General features: G+C 43.6%; 1 protein-coding gene across 1 annotated transcript in view; it reads left to right on the top strand.

Annotated features, from left to right (window-relative positions):
* Window positions 1-226: 226 nt before the first annotated feature.
* Window positions 227-17,253, top strand: part of nonC (serine/threonine-protein kinase Smg1) — a 357,997-nt gene continuing 340,970 nt past the window's right edge. Inside the window, 1 exon segment of the mRNA XM_068344859.1 lies at window positions 227-376. The gene's annotated coding sequence lies outside the window, so the exon portion shown is untranslated.

Genomic DNA, 17,253 nt, shown 5'->3' with positions numbered 1-17,253 from the left:
CTTATCCAGCACTGAAGTTCTAATTGGCTACACATTAAAACGATCTAAGTCTGAGATATTATTACCATTATTATTTTCATAATGATTGATATCGTTATTGGTGCTATTAATTTTAATAGTTTTGTTGCTCTAAACAGAAGAAATTTGCATTTTATATCGATAATTATATTAATGACCATAATGAAAGATTACCGTTCCTACTGCATTGCCCTCGCCGCATGCGAAATGCGTTGTGGAAATTTTGATCTGTTAAGAACGACTCTGAGAAACAATTCTTGTGTATAGTGTATCTTGTCAGCTGGTTAGACCAACTTGTTTAAGGTTGTTTATTTAGAAAACCGTATACTGTACGATGCACCATATCACTTAAATTTTGGTAAGAGCTCTCATAAGTATTATACTTATTATACTAAGTTCTTTTGGATGGTATAATTGAGTAGAGGTTATGCAATTTCAGTAATCGTAGTCGTAGCCACTTAGCTTCGACTGTGTCAAAAGTGACTCGATTTTTTATTTTTAAATGTTGATTTGGGTTTTATAAATGCAAAGACATCTATAGTGTCTAGGTGGAAATTATTTTTAAGACGAACACTTCCATTACGTTCTTGGGTCGTGGTGCAAATTAGAGGGTTTCCCATCCCAGCCAATTCTGATCAATTTAAGATGGGGTAGGCTAGTTTAGCCTATTCCTATGTTATGATAGGTCTAGCCTATGTATGTAAAAAAAGATGATAAGATGATAGTATCTTAGACTAACTGTGCAGTTTAGTATGTGAGATTATATAGGCTAGGCTATCATTGGTAAATGATTGAAGAATACATTAGCTCTCGAATATGTTACATATTTATCTGTGATCGGCCACTATAGTCACTGCAAAGCTTCCAGGTGAATTAAGCCTCGCCCGTGATGATGTCATAGCCAATCCCGTCTTTTACATTAGTAGCGATCACAATACATCCCCTTACAAAGTTCAATTTATACAATCTTATAGTTACTTTAAGGGGATGTGTTGTGACAGCTGTTAACTTGGGGGTGAGGTGACTATACAATGAAACATGTTTTTATAGCGTCAAAATTTTTTTAGAATCCCTTACTTAAATGCAACTTTGGTCATATATGAACAGTTTCCCTCCAAAAGAAAAAAAAATATATTTTTTAGTTTTTTGTTATCAATAGAACCAGACTGCCAATGTATCATTGTCCAAATGACCAATTATTGCCTTCTTCATTATCACATGAAGTTTTATTTGTGCCAATCATTATGTCACCGACTCCATCTTCTTCATTTTTACAGTTCTTTCATGCTCCTCGTTTGGTAGGATATTTATTTTAGTTCTCATGTTGTGAACTTTTTTTATTGTACTATTATTTCCATTTATTTTAAACATTGAAAATGTTACTGATAAATTGTTGTGGTATTAATAAGTTTCATCAAATGTCCGAACTGTGGTAGTTTCTGTATATTTATTGAAAAAACGATCGCATTTGTATTTCAAAGATCAAGAAATGTCACCGTTGTTCCCACTGGCTCTGACTACAAAGGTCCTTTTTTTGTTTTTATTTTAGAAAAGACAAGTTGAAAATAGTCCTTTTCATTAATCATGTCCTCTACCACATCTTGGAATCATTGGACTTTAATGGATAACCTGGGAACACAGCTTCATAAATTAGGTCAGGTGGGGAACCTTAGGTCAGGTTTTATTTCTGTTTGTTTCCCGAATGAAATGTGGTTTTTCAGGCATGAAAATATGTCTCTAATTGTAAATGGCTGCCAGGTTGTAATGCTTAGAGAAAATGGGAAATTTAATAAGTATTAAAGGGGGAAACTCATCAATTATAACAAAATTTCTTATCGAAAAGTGATTTGTCAAAAAGATTGCTTAGAGTATATAAGTACTGTACTGTACATGTTTTGTCATGAATGTTGCGGGTGTTAGTGAAACCTTACATTTCCCCATAGGCAAATACTTGTAAGAGTAGCGTACATCCATTTTATAATAGCCTCTGTCGTAAATATGTCAAAACTTGTATGTTTGGCATATTCATAGTCATCTGAGATCGCATGATATACTGTACATCCTAGGGATTCATCCTGACCTAACATATCCCAGTCTAACTTGACTTGGTGTGTCTTTTCCTTACCTAAAAGAGGGAAAATGGTTTTACTTTTCAGACCTTAACTTAGTTAACCGGTTGTCATCCATAGCTAATACTACTTACTATGATATTCATTAGTAACTTTAGCTCTTTGATAACCGCACAATTAATTAGTGGTGTTCGATTCCAGGACTGAGCTCATTAGCACTAGCAAGAAACTGGGAAGAAATTTTTTTTCAAATCACTATAGTGACTAGTGATTATTTTTTTCTAATTGGCTATTTACGACAATAATCAGAATTGCAATAAACATGTCTGTCAAAAATAATTTTGAGATACCGTGTGTGAGCAAAAAGAAACAATGGTACTTAAGAGTACAAAAATGTTTGTAATTAAAATTTTAATAGATAGAAATTTGAGAATTGTATTTTATTCCTTGATAAATTTTGTATAAAAAGGGTTTAAAGTTTTTCCAATGTGACCCAAAACTGTTTCTTAAGGGGCCCGGCCGGTGTCCCAATATATTGGGGTATAGTGCGAAAAACACAAAATCGTGAAAAAAATCACTGAGCATCGTATGGCAATAGAGAATGCGTATACGAAATATTTTGTCAAAATTCCTCTTACTTTCATAGTTACAGGGTAATTAGTAAAACTAACTCAATAAACCAAAAACATTGTTCCCTACAAGAAAATGCAGTATTTCTTCTGTTATCATAAAATTTGATAATTATTACATTTTAATATAAAAAAAAAATTGTGAGCAATGGCATCTGTATATATTCCATGAGTCACAAGGCGAAGTATTACTCGAAAATTACACCCTTCGGCCTTCAGTCCTAGCAGAAACCTCATAGAGAGTACACGTATGAGTTTGATCTCTGACTTTCACTCGTTTTTATGTCCATTTTTTCTCGGTTTCGGCAAGAATTTCATCATACCAAAGAGGAAAAGACAGTTTCAACATCTCGCTAACATAAGGAAGAAGAAAATTCGCTCTAATAAGAGTTCAGAAGTGGGTAATACCAGCAATATTAGCGGAGTTAGTGAAGGAGAGAGATGACGAAGGAGCGATCATCTCTCTTAAAGAAGCAAGATTGAGCAAAGGGATTTTCATTTATGATTAGATTATGATAAATAACTTTGTCTTGGTTTATTAATATCCAAAAAAGAATATAGAATTCATAATAATCATGATTTATTAATTTTTCAATATTAAACTTAGCCGGTGATTATATAAGCTGCAGCTCTGCTGCAAGACAGAAAAACTCTACGTTCAAAATCCGCCAGCGATCGCTATGCAGGTAGGGGGTGTACTTCAACAGCGCCATCTGTTGTGCAGGTACTCAGTACTCAATGTAAACACAGAACTCAATTTTCTCTCTGTCGTGCCACCGGCAAGACCTACTAAATTCGCTGTTGCTTACTGGATTGGTTTTCACATATTTTTGGTGAAGTACACATTTCTAGTTTTGAGCTTTCGCTTTGCAGACGTTATCTTCAATACATCCTTGCATTCTTTTGTTGATATCGGATTATTTGTTGACGACTTTGGATAGTTTTTGAATTCCCCTTTGACTAATTCAAAATGGCTGACCCTTCTCAAGTCCCTAAATTCAGGAAGTGTAATGCTAGGGACTGTTCAAGGCGTCTTCCGAAGGCCTCTATCGATCCTCACACCGTTTGTTCCAATTGTCGGGATAAAACCTGTCAATTGGAAGATCGATGTGAGGAATGCGTTGGGCTTTCGGAATTCGATTTTATCGAATTCCAGAAATATACACGTAGGCTAGAGAGAGATAGAGTCAGGAGAAGTTCATCTCGCTCCGTTGAATTTTCCTCTCCTCATGCCCCACAACCTATTCCTTCCCCTGTAGTGGTTGCTCCTGATCCCCCTTCTAGCACTCAACAACCTTCGATGGCAGATATGATGCGTGCTATCCAGGCTCTGGGTGAGAGAGTCGAGTCCTTGGCTAGTGACCGTAACCAGCTCATGGCAGACGTCAAGGAGCTGAAGTGCAAGAGTGCATTGGGTAGTGATAAAGTGAGTGGTAGTGTTGTGGATAGTGTTGCGCTTGAGGGTTCGTCTGTTCGTGCCTGTCGTCCTCCCAGTCCGGGACCTCTTGCAAGCTCCCAAGCCCAGGGGAGAAGCAATGTCGTACGACCAAAGGGTTCGAGAGGCTTTAATCAGCGAACAGACGTTCCCTCCGTGGTTTCGGGCGTATCTACCCAAGATCGCCCCACCCACACGAAGACGAGAGAGCCCATTTATTCCTCGTCTGCGGAAGAGGTTTCTCGTAAGAAACCATGGACCAAGGTCTCGCGGCCTCTTAAGCGCAAGTCGGTCCCTTCCGCGCAAGTCCAACGGCCCAGTTGTAGCCACTGGGTCAGTTCGGACTCGCTGCAGTCTTCCGACGACTGCTCACCTCCTAAGAGAGGCAAAGCGGTACCGCATCAGGCAGTAACACCGTCTGTTGCCGCACCTGCTCCTGTAGACCCTAAGTGGTCTTTGCTGCAGACCATGCAGTCACAGTTAACGTCATTGATGCAGGACTTTCGTGCGGAGAAGGTTGACGCTGCACCAACCTCTAGCCTACAACCACCCACGGTTGTGCGTCTGGTGGACGCTGAGGCTACCTTCTCCCGCACTCCAGCTGTGAGAGTCCTGCCAGCCGCATGTTGACGTTCAGCGACGCACGGAACCTTCCGTTGACGTTCGCGAGGTACAACAACAGCCTAAGTTGTTTTGTTTTGACGCGGTGCGTCAACCTCCGCAACCCAGTGTGGTTACCTCTATTCGCCCACATCAGACTAGACAGTCTGGAGTAGACACTTTGCGTCCCCGCGCTGCTATGGTTGTTGCCAGTTCACAGACTGGGCAACAGTTCCATGACGTTGCGTCCGGTTCAGTCACGCATGCACCCGTGCTGCCGGACTCAGCTGACCAGCCGATTCCTACTCCTTTGCCGCTTCCTCCTCAGTTTTCAGATGATGGACTCTCTGATGATGACGACGCTGCACACATTGACGACCCACATACGGACATCGACGAACCCAAGACCACGCAACCCTCTTTGGACTTTAGAAAAGTTCTTGCTCTGTTCAAAGAGATGTATCCTGATCAGTTTGTGTCTGCGGCTCCACGCTCTCCTCCGTCAGAGTTTGCTTTAGGCACGCAGTCATCCGCACCTGCCTTTACGAAACTCGTCCTCGCCCGCTCGTCCAAGAGAGCTTTACGAGTTTTAGGAGATTGGATGCAGTCCAAAAAGAACCTAGGGAAGACAGCATTTACGTTTCCCCCTGCGAGACTCTCTTCCAGATCGAGCGTCTGGTATGCCACGGGAGAAGTTCTCGGCTTGGGAGTTCCTGCCTCTGCCCAGGGCGACTTCTCAAGTCTAGTAGACTCTCCCCGCAGGCTAGCCATGAGACGCTCTAAGATATGTTGGTCTCCTTCAGACTTAGACCATCTGTTGAAAGGAGTGTTTAGAGCCTTCGAGGTCTTTAACTTTTTGGACTGGTGTCTGGGAGCTTTGAGCAGGAAGATCTCCCCTTCTGACAAGGAAGCTTCCTTGCTCATTATGTCCTGCATGGACAAGGCCATACGTGACGGATCCAGTGAGCTTGCGGCTTCGTTCGTATCCGGGGTCCTCAAGAAACGGGAAAACCTTTGCTCTTTCCTGTCAGCTGCAGTAACACCGTGTCAGAGATCGGAACTTCTTTTTGCTCCTCTCTCAAAGTGCCTTTTCCCAGAGGACTTGATAAAGGAGATTGCTGCCTCCTTGATTCAGAAAGACACCCATGACCTGGTTGCGTCCTCTGCCCGCAAAGCCACCCCTTTGCCTACCTTGTCTAGACCCAGGATGGACACTCCAGCGTCCAGATTCATTCCGCCCTTTCGTGGCAGAGCCTCCAGCAGAGGAGGTGCTCGTGCCGAAGGGAGACGTAGGAAGAAGAAAGGTACCAAGTCCTTTAAAGGCAGAGTCTGACTGCCACCTTCTTCAGACAGCAGTGGGAGCCAGACTCAAGAACTTCTGGCAGACCTGGGAGAAAAGGGGCGCAGATGCACAATCTGTGAAGTTGCTCAGAGAAGGGTACAAGATCCCGTTTGTACGCAAACCCCCTCTAGCAACGTCTCCCATCGATCTCTCTCCCAGGTACAGAGAGGAAGACAAGAGACTAGCTTTGAAGCAGGAGGTGTCTCTCTTACTAGAAAAGGGAGCGGTAGTCAAAGTCCGGGACCATCAATCCCCGGGCTTCTACAACCGTCTCTTCTTAGTGGTAAAGAAGACAGGAGGGTGGAGGCCGGTGCTAGACGTCAGTGCGCTGAATGTCTTTGTCACAAAGCAGACGTTCGCCATGGAGACCACAAAGTCCGTTCTAGCAGCGGTCAGGAAGGAAGACTGGATGGTCTCTTTAGACCTAAGGGACGCATACTTTCACGTCCCCATCCACCCAGAATCCCAACCTTTTCTGAGATTCGTTTACGAAAAGGTTGTCTACCAATTTCAAGCCCTGTGCTTTGGCCTAAGCACAGCTCCTCTTGTGTTTACGAGGCTGATGAGGAATATTGCCAAATTCCTGCATTTAGCGGATATCAGAGCCTCCCTCTATTTGGACGACTGGCTTCTAAGAGCTTTTTCCAGTCGTCGCTGTCTGAATAATCTAAAGTGGACTCTAGATCTGATCAAGGAATTGGGTCTCCTGGTCAATATGGAAAAGTCCCAACTGGTCCCATCCCAAACTATAGTGTATTTAGGGATGGAGATTCACAGTCAAGCTTTTCGGGCTTTTCCGTCGGCCCCCAGAACAAGTCAAGCCCAGGTATGCATCCAGAACATGCTAAAGAAGGAACGATGTTCAGTCAGACAGTGGATGAGTCTGATAGGGACGCTTTCATCCCTGGAACAGTTCGTTTCGTTAGGGAGACTACACCTCCGTCCCCTTCAATTTCACCTAGCTGTTTACTGGAAGAAGGACAAGACGCTAGAAGCGGTCTCGATCCCCATTTCCGAGAAGATGAAGTCGTCCCTGACTTGGTGGAAGGACAGTATCAACCTCAGAGAGGGTCTGCCCCTGGCTGTTCAGACCCCCAACCACGTTCTCTTCTCGGACGCATCGGACACGGGCTGGGGTGCGACATTAGACGGTCGGGAATGCTCGGGAACTTGGAACTCGAATCAAAGAACGTTACATATCAACTGCAAGGAGCTACTGGCAGTTCATCTGGCCTTGAAAAGCTTCAAGTCCCTCCTTCAAGGCAAAGTGGTGGAGGTGAACTCGGACAACACCACGGCCTTGGCGTACATCTCCAAGCAAGGAGGGACCCATTCTATGACGTTGTACGAGATCGCAAGGGACCTCCTCACCTGGTCAAGAGATCTAAACCTTTCTCTAGTAACGAGGTTCATCCAAGGCAACATGAATGTCATGGCGGATTGCCTCAGTCGGAGGGGTCAAATCATTCCAACAGAATGGACCCTACACAAGGATGTGTGCAAGAGACTATGGGCCACATGGGGCCAACCTACCATAGATCTCTTCGCAACCTCGATGACCAAGAGGCTCCCAATATATTGCTCACCAATCCCGGACCCAGCAGCAGTTCATATAGATGCCTTTCTACTGGATTGGTCCCATCTAGACCTTTATGCATTCCCCCCGTTCAAGATTGTCAACAAGGTACTGCAGAAGTTCGCCTCTCACGAAGGGACAAGGTTGACGTTAGTTGCTCCCCTCTGGCCCGCGAGAGAATGGTTCACCGAGGTACTTCAATGGCTGGTGGACGTTCCCAGAACTCTTCCTCTAAGAGTGGACCTTCTACGTCAGCCACACGTAAAGAAGGTACACCAAGGCCTCCACGCTCTTCGTCTGACTGCCTTCAGACTATCGAAAGACTCTCTAGAGCTAGAGGCTTTTCGAAGGAGGCAGCCAGGGCGATTGCTAGAGCAAGGAGGACATCCACTCTTAGAGTCTACCAGTCGAAGTGGGAAGTCTTCCGAAACTGGTGCAAGTCAGTATCAGTATCCTCGACCAACACCTCTGTAACCCAAATAGCTGACTTCCTATTATACCTGAGGAAAGAAAGATCTCTTTCAGCTCCCACTATCAAAGGTTACAGAAGCATGTTGGCAGCAGTCTTCCGTCACAGAGGCTTAGATCTTTCCAACAACAAAGATCTACAAGACCTCCTTAAGTCTTTTGAGACCACGAAGGAGCGTCGTTTGGCTACACCTGGTTGGAATTTAGACGTGGTACTAAGATTCCTTATGTCAGAAAGGTTCGAGCCACTACAATCAGCCTCCTTTAAAGATCTCACTTTAAAGACTCTTTTCCTGGTTTGCTTAGCCACAGCTAAAAGAGTCAGTGAGATTTACGCCTTCAGCAGGAACATCGGATTTTCATCTGAAACGGCTACATGTTCTTTACAGCTTGGTTTTCTAGCCAAAAACGAGCTACCTTCTCGTCCTTGGCCGAAATCGTTCGATATTCTAAGCCTTTCAAATATGGTTGGAAATGAACTAGAAAGAGTCTTATGCCCTGTTAGAGCTCTTAAGTTCTATTTAAGACGAACTAAACCTTTAAGAGGACAGTCAGAAGCTTTATGGTGTTCTATTAAGAAACCTTCTTTGCCTATGTCAAAGAATGCAGTTTCCTATTATATCAGACTGTTGATACGAGAAGCTCATTCCCATCTGAATGAGGAAGACCATGCTTTGCTGAAGGTAAGGACACATGAAGTTAGAGCTGTCGCAACTTCAGTGGCCTTTAAACAAAATAGATCTCTGCAGAATATAATGGACGCAACCTATTGGAGAAGCAAGTCAGTGTTCGCGTCTTCTTATCTTAAAGATGTCCAGTCTCTTTACGAGAACTGCTACACCCTGGGACCATTCGTAGCAGCGAGTGCAGTAGTGGGTGAGGGCTCAACCACTACATTCCCCTAATTCCATAACCTTTTTTAATCTTTCTCTTGAAATGTTTTTTATTGTTGTTTTTGGGTTGTCCGGAAGGCTAAGAAGCCTTTCGCATCCTGGTTGATTTGGCGGGTGGTCAAATTCTTTTCTTGAGAAGCGCCTAGATTAGAGGTTTTGATGAGGTCCTGTAGTATGGGTTGCAACCCTTGATACTTCAGCTCCTAGGAGTCGCTCAGCATCCTAAGAGGATCGCGAGGCTCAGTAAGGAAGACGTACTTAAAAAGGCAGAGTAATTGTTCAAGTCGACTTCCTTACCAGGTACTTATTTATTTTATGTTTGTTATTTTGAATAACTGCTAAAATGAAATACAAAATCCTTAGCTCATAATAATGTAAACAATTAATGCTGGTCTCTACCCACCCCCCTGGGTGTGAATCAGCTTATATAATCACCGGCTAAGTTTAATATTGAAAAATGTTATTTTTATAATAAAATAAATTTTTGAATATACTTACCCGGTGATTATATATTAAAGGACCCTCCCTTCCTCCCCAATAGAGACCCAGTGGACCGAGGAGAAAATTGAGTTCTGTGTTTACATTGAGTACTGAGTACCTGCACGACAGATGGCGCTGTTTAAGTACACCCCCTACCTGCATAGCGATCGCTGGCGGATTTTGAACGTAGAGTTTTTCTGTCGGGCAGCAGAGCTGCAGCTTATATAATCACCGGGTAAGTATATTCAAAAATTTATTTTATTATAAAAATAACATACTGTCTTTGTAAAAATACAAAGAAAAACTTTGAACGCCTGTATCTCAAAACTATACTTATTAACTTTCAAATATTATATAGTCCCCCAATTTTAAAGATATAGCATTGGAATTTGGTATATTAGTTAGAAATACATTATAAAACAATCAAATGTTGCCCTTTTATCCAATTTTTGATTGTGTTTCCACTATCGGCCAGTAGTGTGCTTTGTACAGAATCATTTGGGCAAACTAGTCCAAACTGCACTCCTCCCAAGTTATGTTTTCCATACAGTATGTGAGATTCTTTGTTTATTTATGTAAGATACACCATGTCTTTTCTTTTTATACATTCTGAGTATTGTGTTATACAGAGCAGTACTGTACTGTATTTTTATTTATACTGTACAGTATATGCTTATTTTATCTCGGAAATAATTAATACTGTTTGTAAAAAACTGTAACTACTTATTGGCTGCAGAAATCTAGATTTACTGAGGAGTTTGTGATATAAATCTGCCGGTACATGTATTAGGCAGAAAAATCTGCGATGTTCTAAGCGTGCGATAGGTGAACCTCGACATGGTAAGGGATTATTGTACAGTATACCAAAACCAATAATGCCTGCATGACTAAAACCATCTTCAATTGCCAAGAAATAAGTTCAGGTGTATTTTCTGCTTTTTTATTTTATTCCTGTAACTTGAAGTGATAGTCAATTGTTGTGAGCAGATACATTTAATTCCTTTCTTGTATTATGTGTAGTAAGAAGATTACAGTAATGATTGAATATTGACAGGAGGTAATATCAAAACTGTGAAATATATTTGGTCTGGCACTACATACAAACCTTACACTCTACATTGGAGTATTATTTTGGCACTAGCTTAAACCAGATTTGTTCCGACACGCATACAAACCTTACGCTATTTATTAGGGATTATCCTTTCGTCAAAGCTGAATCTAGCCATAAGACTTTTAGCAAGGTGGAACTACCCCACCGTTAATTAGCGGTGGGGGTGTATGAGGGGTAGCCGGAGTAGCCGGCCATCCCACTCACACATGCACCTGTGTAGTCTGGTCACTTTTTTCTTTTGGCCCAGAGAGGGTAGACATTCATCTCTCTCTCCTCCCAACTGTTTTACTGACCTTTGACTTTTCTTATCTTTTTTCTTCTTATTGTGTTTTTATATATTTAAACAGTCTGTTTTTATTTATACATGAATATTTTCTTTTTCATTAGTGTGAATGTTGCTGCTTTTTAGAGTTAAGCGTGGTGTGGGGTTCTCGCGAATGGAGAAACCTTCTCTTCAGTCTCTTTCCCTTTGACGTCAGACATCCCGTAGGCTGGTGGCCTCCCTCGCTTCTCTGAGGGCAGTCACCCGACCTCTGCCTTAGGGGAGCTGTCTTGTCTGAATTCTCCTCCATTTGGATGTTTACATCGCTTTCTTCCTGCAAGTTTATCGTAGGGAAGATCGCTTGCGGACTACACAGAGCTGGACTAAGATCTTGCTCCTCTTTGCTGACGGTGCCATGGAGGAACCCAGAAAATTTGTTCCTGTGACTCTCGGCGGGGGAAATCTCTCCCATCCACAGGTTAGGTTGTCCTCCCCGGGGAAAGTTTCATTCTCTCTACAGTGGTACCTCTACATACGAATTTAATCCGTTCCACAACAGACTTCGGATGTAGAAAATGTTCGGATGTAGAAATGAATTTTCCCATAAGAATACATTGAAATAGGATTAATCTGTGGTTGAGCCCAAAAACCTATGATAACTCCTTAATAAATTACTACCCATAATTACCCATGAGAATAATGCACACTAAATTAGATAATAGACATGTAAAAAAGAATAATTATCAAAAAAGATAAATAAGAAACGGGTTTTTAGCGTCACTTTACCTTAGAAACTCCAGCGCAGGTGTTATTGATATTGCTACGCAGAGAGGAGACGGACGGGCGGCGAGGAGGTAGAAGGGTTAACTACGATAAACGTACACTACCGTAACTTATTCTAACTTACACTAAGTGAACTTTAACATAACTTAGCTTATTTATCTTTTTTATTTTTATATTTTATATTTTTTTTTACATTTTTTTTTTTCTTTTTGATGATTAATTTTAATCACTTTCACTTTCTCCACTTAAAATTGATTGAATTTCTTTCGCTTCACTCTTTGCCGTTTTCTTTGAACCACTTCCTTCCTCTTCATCACGAGTTCGCTTCGTAGTTTTTTTAAAGAAGCTATCAATAGATAGTTGCTTGGTACGGCTTTTCAGAATGTTTCGAAAGTGAGTTAGGCTAGGCAAACATCATCGAAGTGCGCAACTACACGACAAACCTGCAATTTTTTTGGGTGGTATTTGTCGATGAAGTCGACCACGTCTTGATATTTTCCTAACACCTCTTTTATTTGCGCCAAACCTAACACATGTTCTACCTCCTCAATCCCTTCCTCGTCATCACTCATGTGCTCAGACATAGCATGGAGTTCCTTGAGCTCCTCTGTGGTAAGTTCGTCGTGATGTTCGGCGACGAGTTCCGTGATGTCATCTGCGTCGACCTCCAGACCCATGGACTTGCCAAGGGAGACGATTTCCTCTACGTCTTCCGCTGCACCCACCACGGGATCAGGTTCGGGGTCAAAACCTTCGAAATCTCGGGGAGAAACTGCATCAGGCCACAGCTTCTTCCAGGCAGAATTGAGGGTTCGTCGAGTTAATCCCACCCAAGCCTGATCTATGATCTTCAAGCAGTGCACAATGTTGAAGTGGCTTTTCCAAAATTCACGCAAAGTTAAGTTTGTGCTTTGCGTGACATTAAAGCACTGCTTGAATATGTGCTTGGTGTAGAGCTTCTTGAAATTCGAGATGACTTGCTGGTCCATGGGCTGGAGGATAGAGGTGGTATTTGGTGGAAGATACAGCACCTTTATGAACTTAAATTCATCGAAGATATCATCTTCAAGTCCGGGGGGGGGGGGGGGGGGGGGTGAGCGGGTGCATTGTCAAGGCATAGCCGGCACTTTAAAGGCAATTTCTGCTCATGAAGATACTTCTTCACAGAAGGGCCGAAAACTTGGTTAACCCATTGCACAAAGAACTGCCTAGTGACCCAGGCCTTCAAGTTGGATCGCCAGAAAACATGAAGCTGGTCCTTATCCACGTTGTGTGCCTTAAAGGCCCTAGGGTTCTCAGAATGGTAAACCAGTAAGGGCTTGACTTTAAAGTCCCCGCTAGCATTGGCACATAGGGCAAGAGTCAACCGATCCTTCATTGGCTTATGCCCTGGCAATTTCTTCTCTTCGGCGGTGATGTAGGTTCGACTGGGCATCTTCTTCCAAAACAGTCCGGTTTCATCACAATTAAACACTTGCTGCTCTACGTAGCCTTCTTCCAGCACGATCCTTTCAAAGTTCTTGACAAAGTCAGCTGCAGCCTTTGTGTCCGCACTAGCAGCCTCTCTGTGGCGAACAACTGAATTAATTCCGGACCGTTTCTTAAATTTCTCAAACCAGCCACGAGATGCCTTGAAATCGTCTGAGGAAGGTTCGGTTGAACTCTCCCCAGCATCACCCCCAGAGCTCTCCTCTTTAAGTCCGTGAAGATGGCGTGCGCCTTCTCACAGGTGATGGTTTCGGTGATGGTGTCGCCAACAATCTCTCTGTCCTTCATCCAGATTAGCAGAAGTCGTTCCATTTCTTCTATGATAGGGCTACGGCGTTTTGAAATGATGGTGATCCCCTTAGAAGGTTTCACTGCTTTAATGGCATCCTTCTGTTTCAGGATTGTCGAGATCGTCGACATATTATGGCCATATTCTTTAGCAAGTTCACTCACGCGGACGCCACGCTCATGTTTTTCAATAATTTCTTGCTTTACGTCTAAAGAAAGCATTTCCTTCTTCCTTTTCTCATCACTACCACTACCACTTGCAAAACTAAGCCTTTTAGGACCCATACTTAACGTAAATTACCGTAAAAGGATGCACGTAAAAAATCACGATTAAAACAGTACAGTAATAGCAGAACGCACAGGGCACAACCGCACGAAGCCAACGAGAACAGAGGACTGACCCAAGCCACGCTAATTGAGGGTCCCTCCGAGGTCGAAGTGCTGCCTTCTATCGGCGGAAATAAAAAACACATCCGGCGCTATGAGTACCAACTATGCGTACGGGTATTGTTTACTTCGGGTGTAGAGTAGGAACGTGTTCGAATTGTACTTCGCGTGTCGAAAAATTCGGATACAACCGGTACGACGAAAATTGCTTACTTCGTGTGTCGAAATAAAATTCGGGTGTAGAGGAAAAAATTTGCTCGAATTTTACTTCGGATGTTGGAAAATTCGGATGTAGATACGTTCGTATGTAGAGGTTCCACTGTACAGTATTTGTTTTTCCTCGGTGCTAGCAACTGACATAAGGAGTGCGAAGTCAGATGATCCTTCCAGTCTCCATCTTCTTCGCCTGTGCCTACGGTAGTTCCGGACCACAGGATCAGTAGGCTGTTCGTAACTTCTCAGAGTTCTTCGGGAAACCCCTTTTGGGAGAACCCAGAAACAAGCTTAAACTTCGTTTCTCAGGTATACTTTATGTCGACCTTAAATTTGAGACAAAGCTTGTTGAGGGGAAGCAGAGAGTACTGCTTGGAGGTTTGCCTTCAGGTGTTGGGATTTTCCCTTCCGAGAGAAAATCCCTCCACCAGCCACTGTTCGGCAATCTTCCTGCTTGCGGGGAGAATTGCTGGCAGCTGCAGCAGATGTTGGTTGCGTTTCCCGTCAGCAGGAGAGACTAACTTCACCTGTTTCTGTCTCCCCCTTAGGGAATCTTCCGGCTGGAATTGAATTCGACCATTCCTGTCCATTGCGCTGACGTCATGCTTCAGTTAACCTCTTCAGGGGAACCCATAGAACAAACTTCGGTTTCGTTTCTCAGGCAACACTTGTCAAACTTCAATTTAAGTTAGAGCTTGTTGAGGGGAAGCAGAGAGTGTTGTCCGGAGGTTAGTGTCCAGGTGTTGGAATTTTCCCTCTACCAGCCACTGTTGGGAAATCTTACTGCTTGCAGGGAGAATTGCCGACAGCGGCGGCAGATGTTGGTCGCCTTTCCCCACCTAGGGAGAGACTTCCTTCACCTGTTTTGGTCTCACCTTTGCGGGATTCCTTTGGCAGGAATTGTATTTGTTCATTTCCTGCTCTACTTCTTCGATGCAGACCTCAGCCAGCGTTTGTCTCGCCCAGATCTCGTCTTTGTCTTTTCTCACCATGAAGTCCTGTCTCTCTAGCAAGACGCGTCTCACCAGCAGACTCGTCACACACAGCTGACTGGTCTTGCTGTTTGCCGATTGACATTCACCAGCTTGTCGTTCGCCGATTTGCCATGCGACAACTCGCCGTTCGCTTGCTTGCCGTTCGCTTGCTTGCCATTCGCTGTTCGCCGGCTCATGGTCGTCACTAAACTGCTCAGGATCGTCACCAATCAGCTCTCCTCTAGGTTGCTATTAGAACCAGCAACCACTTCCAGCAGGTTTTGCCTCTGTATACTTTGCCTTCTGGAGTAAAATCACTTCCCAGACGAACCATTCTGACTGGGAACCCTATTTCATTGAAGCTTGGGCTTCCTGTAAGTCTCTTAGAAGAGTACTCTTATCTAGACGACATAGATCGTCTTCTCATTTCTACTTCGCTGCTTTGGTAGCCCTCTCACGTAGAGTTGAAGGATTTTAGCTCAGATTTCCTTCTGAGAACCTAGCCCAGCACTCTCCATCAACAACTGGGTTAATGCACAAGGGCTAACCTTGGCACTTAATACCCCTTTCGCCTTTTGAATTTTGTTTGTAGCTCTTAAACTGGGTTTCTTTGGTTTCCGAGGTTTTTATTTCCTCCGAACTTTGAAGAACCCGCATTCGTGTAGCCAGACTTCTTCATCGAACCCGGCACATTCGCGTACGTTCATCGCTTATGAACGTACGTTCTTCACCTACATTTCGTTCCTACTACAGAATGGCTTACATGCCATGTGCATCAAGGCCGAGGTTGCTGCTATTTCTGCTGACTCCTTCCTTGTTTCACATTATGGTAAAGGACTACCTTGCAAGCTGACTTTGTATGGATACGACCTGCGCTAGTTACACGTGCGCCCGCAGTGAATTGGATCTCAGACTCGATTGTGGAGGTAGATTCCTCTGCCTGCGTCTGGAGACATAACCCTTTAGGGATACCTTTTTCTTACTCTCTCGGTCTTAGGGGATTGAATTCAGTGCTGTCTAACGTGACAGCTTCGGCAACTTAGCTGCTAAGATCTTCTATATTTATCGGAGAATCCAGTCTATCCTGGGATGGATGATCTACTGAGAAGACCAGAAGTTTTCTTCATCATGCGTGCTCCTGATCTCCGTCGGCCTATGCGCCCTCAGACCTTTGTGTGAGCACCTTCAGTTTCCATCCGCAGAATCCTTTCCCCGGAGAGACATATTTGCCCCACCTTACGCTATACTTGGTTTTGTTTGTCAACTCGGATAATGACTCTTCTGTAGCCGGACTTGTTCGAAAGGGATATCTTCCTTTCTCATGCTTGAGTGAACTTTTTCCAGTGATGGAAAAAGAAACCCTCCTACGAGCTCGAAGTACTCTGCTTTTATTTATTTATTTATTTATTTATTTATTTATTTTATTTTATTTTTTTTTTTTTTGCCAAAGACAGAGAGTCCGCATCCGAGCGACAAGAGCATACTCTCTTGTCTCTTCCAATCTCCTTTGGTAGATGGGAAGCAGTTTGCTCTGTGCCCTCACGATCAGAACATCCGGTCTTGTGGGAAGACAGTTCATCTAGAAACCACTGAGCTTCTTCAGTCACTTCTTACAGAAGACTCCAATTTTAGCCTCTTCTTGGGGAACAAGTTTAATCTTCAAACTCTGTCATGCAAGGAGAAGGCTTGCGATCATACAAATGGCTTCTTGTACAAGTTCAACCACTAGGACTCATACGCTTTTTACCTGGACATCTGTCTTCGACTCTGTCATGTTGAGGAATGCACCATTCCTCAACATGACAGTTTAGATAGCACCGAAGGTTTTTACAGGGGTTTTTATCCTAGGGTCAACCTACCCTTTCAGGATTGGCCTCAGTCTCCGAAGACTTCGGGATGACTGGCTGATACCAACAGTCTTGTGCTCCTCCAAGACATCTCCCCGTGGGGAGATTCTGTCTACGGGATTTGGAATTATCCAATCCACCTTTTCCGCGGAATGCTCCCTCTGGAAGCCTTTGTTTAGAGGCTTTCCTTCTTTCGGGAGACTGCACGGAATGGTGACAGGCATTGATCTCTTCTTCCTGCAGGAGAAAGACTGCTTTCACCTGTTAGGCTCCCTTTGTGTGATTCCTCAGAGCATAAATGGCTTCTTCCATACCCGCCACCAATCATGCCTAGGCGGCAGTCCTGTCTCGCTAGGAGACTCGGCTAACTCATCAGACTCGTCTTGCCTA

This window comes from Palaemon carinicauda, chromosome 21, assembly GCF_036898095.1.
Source record: "Palaemon carinicauda isolate YSFRI2023 chromosome 21, ASM3689809v2, whole genome shotgun sequence".
Classification (NCBI taxonomy): Eukaryota; Metazoa; Arthropoda; class Malacostraca; order Decapoda; family Palaemonidae; genus Palaemon; species Palaemon carinicauda.
The sequence above is the reverse complement of the archived record's forward strand: the minus strand, read 5'-3'. Positions and strand labels throughout refer to the sequence as shown.